This window comes from Contarinia nasturtii, unplaced genomic scaffold (assembly GCF_009176525.2).
Source record: "Contarinia nasturtii isolate CC-2019 unplaced genomic scaffold, AAFC_CNas_1.1 Cnas_scaffold_695, whole genome shotgun sequence".
Classification (NCBI taxonomy): Eukaryota; Metazoa; Arthropoda; class Insecta; order Diptera; family Cecidomyiidae; genus Contarinia; species Contarinia nasturtii.
The window spans coordinates 1,911,797-1,926,085 of NW_022198046.1; the positions used below are offsets into that span (position 1 = coordinate 1,911,797).

General features: G+C 31.0%; 1 pseudogene; it reads right to left on the minus strand.

Moving 5' to 3' along the window:
• The window catches only part of LOC116340537, a 54,887-nt pseudogene that overhangs the window by 20,823 nt on the left and 19,775 nt on the right, over positions 1 to 14,289 (minus strand).

Genomic DNA, 14,289 nt, shown 5'->3' on the forward strand with positions numbered 1-14,289 from the left:
TTCATGAATCTGAGACCTCCAATCTTGTATATGCCCCCTAGCATTTTTGTACATGATCAAAATATTACCCTTTGTTATGATAAGTTCAAATCATCAACTCGTTTCATATCGGATTATCCTAAGAACACTAAAGAAACTTCATTAGTTCAAGTATGTTTGTAATATTCACGCAAACTGTGATGACAAGCGGGTCTGATTTACATGTATGCAGAGATTACCAACTAAAATCTTCTAGAATTGGTAAACTTTCTTATAAACTTCTCAAACTAATCCAGTCTTATATATAGGACGTACACCCACATTTTCTATACAAAATGATTTGTTGTAAAGTAATTTAAAATTAAATCCATTGAAGAACAAATTAAACAAATTACTTAAGTTCGATCGAAATTTATTCGATGTATGATTTTACCAAGAATTTTGCATATGCTCTCTATTTTATCTAGTGTAAACAAAAACAAACTTTATTTCAATAAGTCTGAATACAATTTTACATTTGAGAATATAAAATATATCGATATCTCTAAGATGAACTAAAACTATTGTCTTCAAAGGAATATATATGATATTGAATTATATTATTAATCATAATGACAATAAAGAACTCAAACGTTTACCATTACGTTAATAAGATTTTTAATTGGAATTTCTTCGAAACAAATATTTTTTTGTATTTTCAGAGAAGTCAACAGACTGAATTGATATTCTTCATCTCTCTTCAAATTAATATTTATAAATCCGGTGAAATTACAACGATGGAAAGCGTTTAGATGGAGATAATAATAAATGATTGGAATCAATTTTAATTCCGATTAAATATCTGAACATACTATGCATAAATGTGTGAAATGATGATGTTTAAATAGGAATTTATTCACACCATGGAATGCAAAGTTTGTCCTTCTTTTTTGTTCAAAATTCGAATTCTCATCAATTCCAATCAAGATGCAGTATAATTACAATATAAAAAATTTCTCTTCTCTCGACTTTATTTCAGAATTATCTGATAATCAGTTCAAACCACATCTTGAAACTGTTTAATTTTAATCATTTATAGTTCAAAGATATGTATAAGCAGATGCTTGTGTTTGACTTTTTTGTGCCCATTATAACTTTTAAAGTCGTTGAACACGCAAAATAATTGCAGTCGCACATGCTGAACTCTTCACGACGATTATACACATGTGCATATAGAAATTTGGCCTACACATCTTTTTTGCAATATTTCTACTTGTTTTGCTACGTGTTTCTTTAAATATAGTTGCAATTTAATTAAAATTATTATAACTTTAGTTTTCATTTGTGCAGGCAGTAAACGTCGTTTAGTAATACGCTCAAATTACATGTTAACTCTCTGGTTTTTTTTATCCATGTTGTATTCATAATCATCGTTATGATTATGCGCTCATGGAATCACTTGTTTTGCATGCATCGATGCATTTTATTGGTTAATTTAAATTCTTTTTAGTTCTTTTTGTATGATTTCTGCAGTAAATCTTCCCAGTTCTCACCGTATGCATATTGAATCGCACATTCGAGTATACAGCAACACAATACAGAACGATTTCAGTTGAACTTGACTTAAAATTACGAAAAACATTTTAATGTGAACTTTCTATACAATTTAAAACTAGAAGAAAATGATGATAATATTTATTATCAAATATAGTGCACGCATCCTTCAGACTGTTTGTCTTCAAAGTATCTTCTTAGAATAATGCAAATATGAGTGCAATACAAAGGTCATCCAATTTTTGTCTTCCGGTTAGTTTATTCTTTTTCTTCTTTTAACGCTAAATATGAAACATATGCTGTAGATTTTTAAGCAAATCTACAATTTAAACAATGTTGCCCACATTCTTGTTGCTTACATTGGCGTCAATTTTCATTTGCCTTTTTTGGTTCAAGTATTGCAACGTTGTACCAGTATGTACATATTAAATGTGTTCCAGACGAAACTGATCGCATAAACTTTCCAAGTAACTTTTTTTATGCAACTACCTCCCGTTGCAATTCGTTTTCTTATAATTCTTGTTGCCTGTGTTCAGTTCATTCAAATAACATGTAAAGCATTTTGGTATTTGAATGATAGTTGTTTGTTTTTGGAAACTTCTTTGAAATAGCATGAGTTCTTTTGGCAAACAAATGTTCGGAAACATTTGAAATTCATTCGATTGTTGTCCAGTTAGTTAATGCCGAACGGATTTTGACACATGGTCCAAAATGTTTAATGTTTTTTTACAAACACAAGGACAATACGTTGAACTTTAAAATGATGCCTTTTTAAAGACTGATGTTTGTTGCATTTTTCTGACATTAATAATAGAACCATTCCGAAAATTATTATAATATAAGAATTCACATCTGGTTTTATTTGTTATTTGCCACCATAACAACTCCCGCCAACATCAAACAATACTGAAACGAGAATACTTTTTCATTTAACGAGAAAGCAGAGATAAACTCAGATACAAAGACGTACGCCGGTATGATTAAAGCGACACATTGTATGTAAATGCTTCTTTTGAAACTGTGCCTTCCTTTTTGTATGCCTTCGATCAAAGGAGCTGTTGAGAATTGTGGGTATAGAAAGTATACTTTTTTCAAATACCTTTGACACTTGAATTATTCATATAAAAAACGCGAAGCACCGAAAAAGTGATCAAATTGTAATAAAATCATGGAATTCGAGTTTCGGTCAAACGAAATGAAAAGTGTTCCTTTTTGGGAGAGTTCCTGTGCTTATTTTAATATCCTTTCGTATCAAACTTACTTGGAATACACTTTTTACATGAATAGACACACCTTGAAGTGATAAAAATCCTTCTATAATTCATATTTTGTTCGATAGAAAAATTCGTTTCGACAATTTGCGTGAATTCTTCCAATAAATTTCCCTTAGTCGCTAATAGTTTCCCTATTTTATATTGTAATGTTATTCAAATGCAAAATACGTTGCCCGGAAAATTTGAGAAAATATTTTTCTCAATTTTGACTTATACACATATTGTAAATTAATATCAAATTGAATGTGATAGTTGATTATCAGTGCAGAAAATTAGTTGAAGGTGTAGCATTTTCAAGGTGTGTACATGGAATGGATTGTACAAAAGTTCTTTGTCTTTTATTTCAGCAACAATGCCACCAAATGAGTTTATATTGGATTTTTCCTTCTTCGAACATTAAGAAACAAAAATAATTTCGAATATTTCCCTTTTTGCGTTTTTTTTCCTGTGAACATCACGTTACCTTTATCGTTAATTACAGAAGTCCTTCTTCTTTTGCTCTATGTCCAATGACATTTAACCAATGTTATTTCTATTAAAAATATTTTCTTACGTAGCGCAAATAAGGATCACGCGATATGTTCATAAATTCAAAACTGAACACCGATTTATGAGAGTGTTTCCAATTCACATAGAGACACGTTTTCATTCGATTTCAACATTTTCAGAATCACAATAACATGATAAATGAACATTCTACATTTGACGTGTAGTTTTCAACGCGGTAATGAAATTGGTCAAGAAATAATGAAACGATGAGTTCATCAGCACATACTTCGAAGAAATAAAACAACAAATCTAAATGGCTCCATGAATGAAAAACTAAAAGAAATTGATGACACACTGACTGCAATCGTGGACGAGTCATATTGTATCTTCATTGCATTTATTATTATTTGTTTTTTTTTTTTGCGTTGTTTTGTTTATTCGCTATGCATTTGATCTCCATGTACGGCTGGAGTCGGTAATCAAATCGTGAGAAAGTCAAAACTTGCATAGTACAGAATGAAATGCAATACGTGGCTGTCAGTGTCATGTTTGATTGCTTCGTTTACTCTTCTTTCTGTTTGCCATACATGTTTTCTTTAAATATTTTTGGAAATATTTTCGAGCTAAGGTTTTCTACTTTTCAAGTAATTCTTTAGGTACGACATTGGTCGTGAGCAGAACAAAACGTTGTATCGAAAGACAAAATATAATTAAAAATACGTCTATTACTGACAGAATCTTGAACATTCTGTGTGAATAGCATTTTATTTTCTCAGAATGAATGAAATTTTATTTAGATTTTTAACGGGAGAATTTCTCATACTAAAGCGACAGATCTTTTCTGATTTCTGTGGGAATATATTTCCAATATAGTTTCGATATTGTTGTTTTTAATTGGAAGTGAAATTTTCATATATGATGTGTTCAATTGAACATGGCAAAAATATTCTGATTATTGCTACAAATAAACACTAAACTGATGAAATAAGAGAACGGAAGGTCAATAACATGTGTAAAATGAACATATTGCATCGAAGTATCATTGGAAATACAGAATCACTCTAGTAATTGCACAGCTCAAGCTACACTTAATTGAATACCATGTGTGAAAGTGTAAATTCTAATTTTCGATATAATCTTACTCATCGGCTCAATATCATCTTGTTCATATGCTTGGTCATTATTAGTGGGCATGGAATTTCACCGGGCGGTTGTTATGCGTGCAAGTAATAACAATATCACAGACAATGCCGACACTCTAGTGACTTGCACATTTTCATTTTGTTGAATTAGCACTTAAATCATTTACATTTATTAGCTTTAATGTAATCGCAATTGAAGTTTTCAATTCATCTTGGTTGCTGTTTTTTTTACATTTCATCGACTAATTGACTCACTTCACATTGTTATTATCCAATTCATTTTTTCTTTATACATCGTACAAGCAATTCACCATTGCATGTAAAAATGAGAAGACGTTATATCCGTAAAACTAACTTTTCCGCACTTTAATCTACAATATTATATTTGATATTATTTTCATAAAAAGTTCGGATCCAATACATAAAAAAATTAATTGATAATTTTTAATTATCAAAAATGCGAATCTTCTTTGAGATTTTCACAAGATTCCAAAGAAAATCATGAGCGTTGATTTTGAATGCTCAAAAAATTGACTGCATTTACAAAAACTTTTGTTTGCATTTTTCGAATTTAACTTTCATCTCGAACTTGGCCAATGAAAAAAAAATATACTAAAAAAATGTACCGAAAGACTATCATGAAAACAGCTTAAACAAGACGCTTCAGAAATGAATAAAACGAATTGTATAAATGCAGAAAATGCAGTCAGAAAACGAGTTGGAAAAAATTATTATTTTTCTACAGTGTGTTTATTTGCCTTTTTCTGCAAACATGCAAAAATGCGGATAAACTTTACCACATGGAATTCAGAACATTTTTGTCATTGCTCAACTTTCGGAAATTGTATTCATTTTTAGCAAGAATACACATTTTTTCTGTGTGCTGGTTACATACTGTATTGCATATTTTTGTGTGCGTCTTATTAGTAATGATGAAAATAAAAAAAACCTGCATCCCTAAAGTTTGTTTAAAACTTACGCAACATTATTATGCTATATCATTTAACGTGTGCAACTACATGTCATAAAATTCATTGTCTCAATAAAAATGATATTAAATTGAATTTAGCATCTTTTTTATATTGAAAAGAATATGACTGTAATAGCAGTGCATTGAAACGGAATGCGGCATTGTTTGATATCAATTTTATTACATTTATATCTAAAAATCCTCAATTTCGAATCCCCATTTTCAATCGGAACATTTCAGCAAATTTTTACAAAAATTGAATGCGAATTCATCTTGCTGAGAAGCGTCGTCACACCCGTTCTCAAAACAACAACGCCATTATTTCTGTCATCGTCTGTATGGTACACAAGTGCGGCACGCATTATGGATAACGAAAAAATGTTGTTACTCTTTGGCATCAATGCATGTATTTTTATGTACTGAATAATATATAACAATAATCATTACTTGCTTGATGTCTGTCGTTTGTAGAGTTGTGTATGTAGGTATTATCGGTTTGAGTTCGAAAATCAAAACATTTGAATTTGTCTTGTCGAGGGGAAACCGTATCGAAAGAGCATTCTATGTTTGTAGTAGATGTTGGTGAGTGGCTAGAATGTGTGATTGTATATGTTGTCGAAATATGAGAAGTTGGAAAAAATATGGTTGTGAGCGGCGCAAGACATGTGCGAGTCGTCTGTTCTGCCATGCTCGGATTTTTATTCTCCTCTTTTGTTCACTACTTCATTTCTCTTCGTGTTCTTGGAAATTCAACCAAACGCACAAATATACATAGACATAGGGTACTATTTCAAAGAAATATGAGTATACATATAGTGTATGTTTTCAGTTTTGATGAGTTTGCTCATATATATGTTTGAGCCCCAAATGTGTGACTAAAAGAAGAAAATTGACTTATCGAAATTTTATTTACAGCTTAGTATGTTAATGCGATTATGACTTTTATGCATGTTTTTTTTTAAATTGCCTTTGTTGTACAAAATAATATATTTTTTTTGAAAATAGCACTTACCGTTTTGTCCAGAATTAGTAATGATGACCCAAAAATCGATTGTTTTTTCGGGGCCGAGCTCTTCATAGTCCCACTTCTTTTTAACACGAACTGCACCATTCGGTTCAACTGTAACCCATGGATTTTCATCACGTATTTTAAATGTTTCCCGATCGGTCTCTTTTTCCAATTGAAATACGCTTTTGCCTTCAATATCGCCATCCGATTCGGTGAATTCAATTCGTTTTGTTGGTCGAACTGCACGTGTGACACGACGTTTGTCACGCCGATGTGAATGTTGATTATACGATTCATCGTGTTCTAAATGCTGTACAACCACCGACGTTGGATCTGGTGCAACAAATTCGATTAAAACATCGACCGGTTTTTTTGATGACAGACTCGGTGTACGTAAATCATGTGCTTCAATTTTAAGTAAAATTTCAGCACGATCGGGTTCACTGACAAGCATTAAATCTCCGGTTTGTGGTACAATCACAATCAAATTATTCGGTGTGAGTAGTTTATAAGCAACCTTATCTCCATCGGCATCCTTTGCTTCGACACGTCCAACGTTTGTAAAGCGATTCCATGTTATCGTCGAATTTCCTTCCAAATTGACGGTTTTATTACCGGCAATTGCAAATTTAAAGTGTTGCTGCATGAAAACTGGACGATTATCCTATTTTTATGGAAATGAAAAAAAAATAAAGAATTTGATTAATTAATGCAGTCAGGAAATCCAACGTTTAACTTTTGACCTCGATATTATGGAGAAACTTACGTTTAGATCGTTGACGGTGATAGTAACACGGGACAGCGCTTTGTCCAAACCTTCATTATCTGTAGCTTCTATTAAGAGTGAATACAGACTTTTCGTTTCACGATCCAGTGGTCGATTCGTAACAAGCCAAACGCCAGCCTTTTCGCCATGTCTAATTGACATTGATGTTTTCATTTCCTTGGTATGACTATTCTGTAATGTAAATGCCAATTCTTCGTTGCCTTCGACAATGGCATATGTTATAGCTTTATGTCCGATCAATGAATTTGCTTGCAATAATGGTACGCCTTGAACAATAGTGCCAGCTGGTTGATTTTCTAATACTTCACCGTTTACTTCAAGTGTTGCTGTCGGAAAATGAATCATATCTTTACGATTCATGACAAACAATTGCAATTGATGTTTGATCGTTGCGTTTGGTGTCTCTTCCAATACAACCAAATTGACAGGCTGGTTGACAAGTGGCGTTAAATCTGATGTTGTCATCAGCATTCCATTGTCGAGTACTGTGAAATATTTGGAAAATTTCTTATTGAGTGTATACGAAGATGATTGTGTAGCAGAGATAGTGGTGTTCAAGAGGCTCGACATTGATGAAATGCGTTGAATATTAAACCCCGGATATGTATCATGCGGAAGGACGAGGGAAATGGATTCTTTCGTTGCATCAAATGTTAAATCATCGTTATAATTATCTAATGCGTCTGTTGTTTTGGCATGCGATATAACTAAAAGAATCAAAATGCAACACCACCACCATGGTGATGGTGCATCACTGCGTTCGATTCGCATTTTGTGTGCGGCTAATAATGACTTATAGTATTTTTGCTCCTGTCGCTTTGGTTCAGTCAGATGAACTCGTGATGGTCGCCACACTTTATGTGTGGCACCAAAATATGTCATGCTCCTTTTCTCTTCTTTCTTTTTTTAACACTTCACACGACTATGCAGTGTAAAATAAATAAATTGTTGTATTTCGTTAAACTTTGTATTTTCCACTTTTTTCTGATTTCTTTTTTAATTTTCACTCAAATATTTTTCGCTTGAATAAACCAAATTTTATTTATTTTTCTTTCTCACTTTAGACGGTGAAAAAATGTATCCGTTTTTCACCTCATAAATTTTTATGTATGATAAAAACTCGTAAAAACATTGCTGGTTCACTAAGAAGACACCGAAAAACACTGACTCGGCGCCAGCAATATTTTCGATGAAATAGTATGGCGTTTTTATTATAATGTTTTAATGATTTCCTTCACGCTTTTCCGATTCTGAAAATGAATGTCGATGTTGCTGATGTCATTGCACTTTTAAGCCATTTCAGTAAATTATTTGTGCTTCCTGGTTAACATCACCTGAAAATAAAGAAAATTACATAAATTATTTATTTTGAATTTTTTAAGGACAATTTTCTATTTAAAATATGGAAAAATGGCAAAACTAGACGATAATGCAATATTTTCAGTATGCATTTTGGTGTACCAAAACAACGTTTAAGCAATCATTTGGAATATTTTTGTTCGTTGTTTGAATTTATTGTTTCAATGGCTTTATTATTGTTATTGTGTATAATTTATTGTTTTACAACGGACCAGATGCTTAAAATTATATGTATGCATGCCAAGCATATTCCATACATGCATCCGTGTATTTCGTCTCCTATGGTTATCTACGCCCAAGAAACGATATGCACTTTTATGTGTTTTAACATACAAAATGCCACATTAAAGTCATTTAACACATAGCAGAACATTTAAAGGAAAACCCCATTAGTACATATGTTTCGGATGTATGCTTTTGCTTTGGTCATTTAATTAATGAATGGATCGTTTATTTCGTAAAATTATATCCCAGAATTTTTATAATGCTCACATTTAAATATTTCATTAATAAATAAAATGATTTACATTCACATTTTTGAATCGGAATATAGCGAAACGATTTGGTTTATTGTATCATCATATGATGTTTATTGGTTTGCTTGGGATGTATAAAAACGTATGAGGCCATAAATATTGAGAAATATGCTTAACTGCACATTGATTTATTCATTTAAATAAAGAAAATTTTTATCTCATCATTCGCACTGAAGACTGAACAAAAACCAAATATTTTGATGATTGGTATAAATTTCACGTTGATAAATCAAAATTAATCGATCAGTTAATTGATTCGATTCTTCCGATAAAAAACTTTTTCGATCCAAATGAGACCATTTACATAATTGAAAATGATTTCACGCTAAAAACCAACTAATTTCACTCGGATCGGTTTATATATATCCATCACAAATAAATTGTTGAAGTATTTCTAGATTGAGTGTCGAATTTTTTTAACCCTTTTTCACCTTTCTCTTTTGATAATTGATTTTAAACCAAAGATCACAAAAAAAACTATAAAACGACAATCTCTATGGTTGGAAATCCATTTTGACCCAATTGAAAACTGAATGGTAGTTAGTGATGGACATTTGTTTATGAATTGCGTCTGGTTTATTTAAATCTTGACACCTTGAGTGATGTTAAATTTTTCCATCCAAAATATTTTCATTTCCAAGCTAAATGTTATATACAAATACATATACAGAGTGTTTTTAACCAAATGTGTAAAAGGTTTTCAATTACTCGACGCGTAAATTAATTATGACGAATTCAATTCCATCAAATTGATTAAATTGTATTATAGCAACGAAATACAGCAATTCAGCCTATAGAATTGATGGGAATGGAGATTCTGAATTGATTCAATCAAATATGAAATCAAATATGCCCTGATATTGTAAGTTCGTAATGAAAATTCACTGTACACTCATCCTCAAAACCATATTAAGAATAAAAAAAATCTGCTGCTATAAGTCCGTATCATCAATGTAATATAAGTGATTTCGAAAAGAGTTTTGACATGCCAAAGTTCGCTGTATTCTGTTTGAAATATGATATATTGTGAATAAAAATGCTGATCAATGAAAGTGATATTCATTATTCATACAATTTGTATGATACAAAAGATGCGATGAAGTTTACATCTTAAACTCAATTCTAGATTACATCGACCTCTGATCCAGCGACCTATTGCTTCAGCAATAAGAATTCGTTTCAGCACAATTGAATTGCTGTACAACAACGGCATTTGGGTGGTCGCCTCACGTCATGATATGTATGTTTTTTTTCTTTTATTTTTCATCGACGATTCTCAGTACATATAACACCCAAGAATATGTTTTCTGTAATTCATGCATCTTGAATGTTTAATGTTTAATTGTTTCTTTTATATTTACAATTGAACATGCCGAATAGGATGTTTAGTTTATTTCCTCTTTGTTATTTTAACTAGATCTGAAGTGGCCTTTTTATCGCTTGAGATTAAAAAAAAAGCATTCCAATTGCATTTATCGCATAACAGCTGTGTTAGTTTGGTGACGCCACGAGCACATGTGGAATGCAAATGATTCATTTTTCTTCTTTAAAAAAAATTATGAATGCTCAACCATTATCATATTTAATGTGGAGCGCAGTTGGTGTTAGCATATCCACACTAGGATACATATATGGTTTATTTATTAATTGGTTAAATTAATACAAAACACTCCAAAAAGAACACTCGTTTAATAAAAACTTCATACAAGATGTTTGTGTTGTGAAAAAAGTTGCCGCTTATTTATATCACGCAATCATGTGGTGGGGTAAAGGCTGTATGTCGAAATTAAATTTTCTCTCTTTAAAACCAATTTGAATTTTGAATCCTGAAGATTCATTGGGAAAAGCGTATATCACAACTGCAATATTTTGCAGATCATGCATACTTTTTTTAAACACACACGATCATAAATCAAGTGAATTGGGAGGAACAAGACACTGTTATTTTTTTACTCGTTTGAAAAAATGTTTCTTATGATGAACATCAATTTAAGAAATAAATTGTGCTAAAATATATGAATAAAGCCGTTTTAATTGGTACTAAAACACTGTAATCATATGTATATTTTCTTTTGAGAAACGCGATATACATCAATGTTTGCCGCCATTGGTGAAAATGAACTTGATCTTGAAATGACCTATTCATTACATATCAGATATGTAAAATCAAGACAATTTGTCGACGCAATGAAAAACTAAATACTATTTTAATGAAGTTTTGCAATTTGTGTATATTTATATTTATATATTCACCGTCTGACCAAAGACTGAATTTATCACAATTATTTACAATAGCATTTGCAATGGAACACTACCCGATCGAAAATAGTTGATTATGTGCATATTCAGCTGTAAACATTCGTATTATTTTATGACTTTTCAAATTGACAGTCAAATATTAATTATATATTTCAATTGAATGCCATGTCCACAATGTTGGCTTTTGTGTATTTTTAAAAAAATCATTTCATGCCAACGAAGGTTTTTATTTTCCATTTAAAACACATAACCGCAGTTTTTTATTTTAATCTCCGTTGATTTTCTTGTTGATCAAACGCATTTTATTTTATTTCATTTTCCATCGTTCTATCAAAATGAAATTAGAAATTGTACAAGAAGAATCCGTTTAGAGAAAAAAATATGTAATCGCACAGTGACAAATGATAAATGATAATTGATGGAAGAATGAATGGAGCGGGGAATATGAAAATGTTGTGCAATGAAATGGGGCAAACTCAACAGTTCTGGAATTTACATGAGAATGAAAACCAACTTAACGTAGCATTTCGCGTTGTTTTTGTCTACTCTCTTCTGACACTTCTTTGGCTCAAGACATTTTTCTCATTTCATCAAAATGATCCAGGCTATTGTTTGTAGAAAAACGAAACGATTTTTTGGTGTTTCTTTATCATCTTTGTTCTTTTCTTCAACGCTCACAGACACATCTGTAAGCCGCAAGTATTCTTCTCGGTAAACCAACGAATCTATTCTATTCTTTGGTAAATCTTCTTTGTGCTTCTTCTTTTGATTGTGGTTCATGTTCTTCTATCTGTTTCCATTTCAAATACAATGGATATTTAAATTGTTGTCAAACTTAAATTTATCGATATTCAATTCTTTCTTCCACACACGATTACAATTCACATTCTCTTGCATTTTGTACATATTAACATCACATTATGAAATGCATATAAACACTTGAAATCCTTTTCTATCTCTCATCAATCTCTGTGTTTACTTTGCGTTGAAAATCAAGTTGATTTATCAATTCGCTTTTTTACAACTAATGGAAATAGTGATGAATGAGATAGTATTTAACCGAACCTATTATCGAACATGTTTGAATTACTTCTTGTTCACTGACTTTATATGTGTAGCAAGTATAAAAACAAATATTATCTCTTAGTGGTGTAATGTTCAAGAGACAACTATTCAAACAACATTTATCACGATACCCTTTGATAATAATACAGTATTCTTGGGCTGAATCGAAATTCGAGACCAGTTGCACGAGTGACTATGGATCAATATGTGATCGCTTTACATTATTGTCGGCTACAATGGAAATGCTATGTGATTAGTTGGAAAATTGAAATTTAATTAATTTGATTTGGACGCGTTGAATTTCAGAGCTATACAATATTTGATCAGTTACGTGTGAATTTAATTAATGGTCCAGAGACGAAATATTCGACAATACATAACAATGGCGATACTATCATTCATTCGAATGATGTTCAACATGTATCGAATGTTACTACTTTTAAGTCAAGCCAAAACGAATTTAAATACAATTTTTCCAAGCACGTTTGCAACATATGCCCAAAGTTACAATATCATAGTCAATATTCTATGTTCAATTGTTTCTATTTCAGTGAGAGCAGCTGTGTTTAGTCAATTTTTAATATTGAATGTATCGTGTGAAATTCAACTACAAAAATAATGAAACCCAAACTAATATGCAAAGAAAACTAAGCGTAATGAAATTGTAGAACATTGTTATTGGGAATTATTAATATGAATTCATTTGTAGTTTTGAATCTTGTAATTTTTTACGGGAATAAAGCCAGGTTTGATACCAACATTATATTGCATGCAAGGTTCAAATGACTACATTTGAAAACATATTGTTTTTTCTTCTCTTTTGGTTTGGATTATTTTTTACAATGCAAATTCTAACAAAAATCAATATTTATATTCTGAATACATTTTAATACAGAACCACAATCATTTTTCTATGCAACATTTGTGGTAACCAATTCAAAACTGCACGTGTCATTTTAATTATTGAACGAAAAAATTTCTCAGACCCAAATCACTGGAATCGAGGTCAAAATTATTAGCCAGATTTTGTGTTTAAAATCCAAACATCGTTTTGCGTGAACTTGTTATTGGACGAATCAGTTAATAAATGGAAAAATATTTCGTTTTTAAGCTAGTTTGAAGAAACAGTTAGTTAGTTTCAATCTTTTTAAAATTCAAATGAAAATTATATTTTAAAATTACAGAATGATATGGTGGAACATGATATAATGGAAACAAAATTTTATATGCTGGGACACAAGGAGCAAGTTATGTATTTGCATTTTTTGGCCAATGTTCATAATCCGTGTTACTTGACAACCAGGGAGTAATCCACACTAAATTGGCCAATATGCGTTCAATTTTAAACAGCAATTTATTATTGGATCAACATCTTTCTCTCGATGCATTGTTTGCTTCTACGTTCTACATTTTCATACATACATACTTCCATTTTGTGGCTTTGGAACTAAACAATATTGATTGAGAAAAAAAAATCTAGAAAGAAATGACTTTATTGATCAATTATTGTAGAATATTTCACCTGTGCTCTTAAGTCTCATATAATATTGTACTAGTTTTTCATCGGGTAGCACTTAAAATCAATTTCGCATAATTTTATTGATTTAACTTTCAATGGTATTTGAATTGTAATTCTCAAATGCCACAAACATAAACTGTGAAAAATGTCAAAGTTAAATTTATTTTGAATTGAAATTGAATTTTAATGAAGATTTAGAGACATATTTCATCACAAAAAAAAGTCTTATGCGATTGTGAATACATTTGTTCCAAGTATGTTTCATTTTTAACGATTTTTCAATATTTTTTTCTGTCTTTATTTTGGCTTGGTATTCAATGATAATAAATGATCCTACGTCGGATCAACGATGTGTTTATTTTTCAATT